Source organism: Oncorhynchus keta, unplaced genomic scaffold, assembly GCF_023373465.1.
Source record: "Oncorhynchus keta strain PuntledgeMale-10-30-2019 unplaced genomic scaffold, Oket_V2 Un_contig_30253_pilon_pilon, whole genome shotgun sequence".
NCBI classification, from domain to species: domain Eukaryota; kingdom Metazoa; phylum Chordata; class Actinopteri; order Salmoniformes; family Salmonidae; genus Oncorhynchus; species Oncorhynchus keta.
Window position 1 is genome coordinate 2,623 of NW_026286966.1, and position 4,878 is coordinate 7,500.

Sequence of the window (4,878 nt, forward strand, 5' to 3'; positions counted from 1 at the left end):
TCAGTGACCCTCAGTGGATAACCAGACACGGGGCAGGGTTTCGAGATACGGGCCAGGTGCACAAGGGGGCTTCTGGGGGATGGGTAGGAGGCCGCCTCGAGGGAGGGAGGAAGGAAGGGGTGGGGGAGAGGAGGAGATGGGACAGCAGCTCACTCTGCGACGGAGGAACACGAGAGGGACTAGAGGACACGGGGACTCCTCGGTCTTCACGGTGGTTTCCATCTTCACCGTGCCCTCCGTTTTAACTGGCGATGTGGCTGGCAGGCTGGTCACCGTACGGCAGACGCCTCGACCTTCTACACAAGGAAGGGAGAGAGGTTACATGGTTTGATACTGAGAGAGAAAGACAAGAAAATAACGACTTTCAGAAGACTAGACTAATGTTGCTGGATAATACCACTAATAACTACTAATAACCACTAATAACTACTAATAACCACTAATACCCACTAATAACTACTAATAACCACTAATACCCACTAATACCCACTAATACCCACTAATAACCACTAATAACTACTAATACCACTAACAAACACTAATAACTACTAATAACTACTAATAACCACAAATAACTACTAATAACCACTAATAACTACTAATAACCACTAATAACCACTAATACCCACAGAAATAACCACTAATAACCACTAACCACTAATACCTACTAATAACTACTAATACCTACTAATAACTACTAATACCTACTAATAACTACTAATACCTACTAATAACTACTAATACCTACTAATAACTACTAATACCTACTAATAACTACTAATACCCACTAATAACTACTAATAACCACTAATAACTACTAATAACTACTAATAACCACTAATAACCACTAATAACCACTAATAACTACTAATACCCACTAATAACTACTAATAACCACTAATAACTACTAATAACCACTAATAACCACTAATAACCACTAATAACTACTAATAACTACAAATAACCACTAATAACTACTAATAACTACTAATAACCACTAATAACCACTAATAACTACTAATAACTACTAATAACCACTAATAACCACTAATAACTACTAATAACCACTAATAACCACTAATAACTACTAATAACCACTATAACCACTAATAACTACTAATAACCACTAATAACTACTAATAACTACTAATAACCACTAATAACCACTAATAACCACTAATAACTACTAATAACTACTAATAACCACTAATAACCACTAATAACCACTAATAACTACTAATAACTACTAATAACCACTAATAAACACTAATAACTACTAATACCCACTAATACCCACTAATAACCACTAATAACTACTAATAACTACTAATAACCACTAATAACCACTAATAACCACTAATAACCACTAATAACTACTAATAACCACTAATAACCACTAATAACCACTAATAACCACTAATAACCACTAATAACCACTAATAACCACTAATAACCACTAATAACCACTAATAACCACTAATAACCACTAATAACCACTAATAACTACTAATAACTACTAATAACCACTAATAACCACTAATAACTACTAATAACTACTAATAACCACTAATAACCACTAATAACTACTAATAACCACTAATAACTACTAATAACCACTAATAACTACTAATAACCACTAATAACCACTAATAACCACTAATACCACTAATAACCACTAATAACTACTAATAACTACTAATAACCATAATAACCACTAATAACCACTAATAACTACTAATAACCACTAATAACTACTAATAACTACTAATAACTACTAATAACAACTAATAACCACTAATAACCACTAATAACCACTAATAACTACTAATAACCACTAATAACCACTAATAACTACTAATAACCACTAATAACTACTAATAACCACTAATAACCACTAATAACTACTAATAACCACTAATAACCACTAATAACCACTAATAACCACTAATACCCACTAATACCCACTAATACCCACTAATAACTACTAATAACAACTAATAACAACTAATGACAACTAATGACAACTAATGACAACTAATACCCACTAATAACCACTAATAACCACTAATAACTACTAATAACCAGTAATAACTACTAATAACAACTAATACCCACTAATAACTACTAATAACAACTAATACCCACTAATAACCACTAATAAACACTAATAACTACTAATAACCACTAATACCCACTAATAACCACTAATAACCACTAATAACTACTAATAACCACTAATAACCACTAATAACCACTAATAACCACTAATAACTACTAATAACCACTAATAACAACTAATAACTACTAATAACCACTAATAACTACTAATAACCACTAATAACCACTAATAAACACTAATAACTACTAATACCCACTAATACCCACTAATAACCACTAATAACCACTAATAACTACTAATAACCACTAATAACCACTAATACCCACTAATACCCACTAATAACTACTAATAACCACTAATACCCACTAATAACCACTAATAACCACTAATAACCACTAATAACTCCTTTATAATGCAGTGGTCAGAGTGTAGCAGAAACCTACCGGTACTTGAGGAGAGAGGAAGAGGAGAGCGGGAGGAAGAGGAGAAAGGTGGAGGAGAGGTAGGAGGAAGAGGTCAGAGTGTAGCAGAAACCTACCGGTACTTGAGAGAAGAGAGGAAGAGGAGAACGAGATGGAGGAGGAGAGGTAGGAGGAAGAGGAGAACGAGGGGAAGAGGAGAAAGAGGTGGAGGAGAGGTAGGAGGAAGAGGTCAGAGTGTAGCAGAAACCTACCGGTACTTGAGGAGAGAGGAAGAGGGAGAACGAGATGGCGGTAGGAGGAAGAGGAGAACGGGGGAAGAGGAGAATGGGGAGGAAGAAGAGGAGAGGTAGGAGGAAGATGAGGAGAGGTAGGAGGAAGAGGAGAAGTGGTAAGAGGAGCGGTAGGAGGAAGAGGAGGAGAGGTAAGAGAGGAGAGGTAGGAGGAAGAGGAGGAGAGGTAAGAGGAGAACGAGATGGAGGAGGAGCGGTAGGAGGAAGAGGAGGAGTGGTAAGAGGAGGAGGAGTGGTAAGAGGAGTGGTAGGAGGGAAGAGGAGGAGAGGTAAGAGGAGAGGTAGGAGGAAGAGGAGGGAGAGGTAAGAGGAGAACGAGATGGAGGAGGAGCGGTAGGAGGAAGAGGAGGAGTGGTAAGAGGAGGAGGAGTGGTAAGAGGAGTGGTAGGAGGAAGGAGGAGTGGTAAGAGGAGCAGTAGGAGGAAGAGGAGGAGAGGTAGGAGGAAGAGGAGGAGAGGTAGGAGGAAGAGGAGAACGAGATGGAGGAGGAGGAGTGGTAAGAGGAGCGGTAGGAGGAAGAGGAGGAGTGGTAAGAGGAGCGGTAGGAGGAAGAGGAGGAGAGGTAAGAGGAGAACGAGATGGAGGAGGAGCGGTAGGAGGAAGAGGAGGAGTGGTAAGAGGAGGCGGAGTGGTAGGAGGAAGAGGAGGAGTGGTAAGAGGAGCGGTAGGAGGAAGAGGAGGAGAGTTAAGAGGAGAACGAGATGGAGGAGGAGCGGTAGGAGGAAGAGGAGGAGAGGTAAGAGGAGAACGAGATGGAGGAGGAGGAGAGGTAAGAGGAGCGGTAGGAGGAAGAGGAGGAGGGAGAGGTAAGAGGAGCGGTAGGAGGAAGAGGAGGGAGGGAGGAGAGGTAAGAGGAGCGGTAGGAGGAAGAGGAGGAGGGGAGAGAGGTAAGAGGAGCGGTAGGAGGAAGAGGAGGAGGAGAGGTAAGAGGAGCGGTAGGAGGAAGAGGAGGAGGAGAGGTAAGAGGAGCGGTAGGAGGAAGAGGAGGAGGAGAGGTAAGAGGAGCGGTAGGAGGAAGAGGAGGAGGAGAGGTAAGAGGAGCGGTAGGAGGAAGAGGAGGAGGAGAGGTAAGAGGAGCGGTAGGAGGAAGAGGAGGAGGAGAGGTAAGAGGAGCGGTAGGAGGAAGAGGAGGAGGAGAGGTAAGAGGAGGAGAGGTAAGAGGAGCGGTAGGAGGAAGAGGAGGAGGAGAGGTAAGAGGAGGAGAGGTAAGAGGAGGAGGAGTGGTAGGAGGAAGATGAGGAGGAGAGGTAAGAGGAGGAGAGGTAAGAGGAGAGGTAGGAGGAAGAGGAGGAGAGGTAAGAGGAAGAAGAGGAGAGGTAAGAGGAGCGGTAGGAGGAAGAAGAGGAGAGGTAGGAGGAAGAGGAGGAGTGGTAGGAGGAAAGGAGGAGGAGAGGTAAGAGGAGCGGTAGGAGGAAGAGGAGGAGAGGTAAGAGGAGAACGAGATGGAGGAGGAGCGGTAGGAGGAAGAGGAGGAGTGGTAAGAGGAGCGGTAGGAGGAAGAGGAGGAGAGGTAAGAGGAGCGGTAGGAGGAAGAGGAGGAGAGGTAAGAGGAGAACGAGATGGAGGAGGAGCGGTAGGAGGAAGAGGAGGAGTGGTAAGAGGAGCGGTAGGAGGAAGAGGAGGAGAGGTAAGAGGAGCGGTAGGAGGAAGAGGAGGAGTGGTAAGAGGAGCGGTAGGAGGAAGAGGAGGAGTGGTAGGAGGAAGAGGAGGAGTGGTAAGAGGAGCGGTAGGAGGAAGAGGAGGAGGAGTGGTAGGAGGAAAAGGAGGAGTGGTAAGAGGAGCGGTAGGAGGAAGAGGAGGAGGAGTGGTAGGAGGAAGAGGAGGAGTGGTAAGAGGAGCGGTAGGAGGAGAGGAGGAGGAGTGGTAGGAGGAAAAGGAGGAGTGGTAAGAGGAGCAGTAGGAGGAAGAGGAGGAGGAGTGGTAAGAGGAGCGGTAGGAGGAAGAGGAGGAGTGGTAAGAGGAGCGGTAGGAGGAAGAGGAGGAGAGGTAAGAGGAAGAGGAGGAGGAGTGGTAGGAGGAAGAGGAGGAGTGGTAAGAGGAGCGGTAG

General features: G+C 43.7%; 1 long non-coding RNA gene across 1 annotated transcript in view; it reads right to left on the reverse strand.

Moving 5' to 3' along the window:
• Window positions 1-274: 274 nt before the first annotated feature.
• The window catches only part of LOC127923632 (uncharacterized), a 5,825-nt gene continuing 1,221 nt past the window's right edge, over window positions 275-4,878 (reverse strand). The window contains exon 3 of the long non-coding RNA XR_008114877.1: window positions 275-296. This is a non-coding gene — a long non-coding RNA (uncharacterized LOC127923632). The remainder of the gene's footprint in view (window positions 297-4,878) is intronic.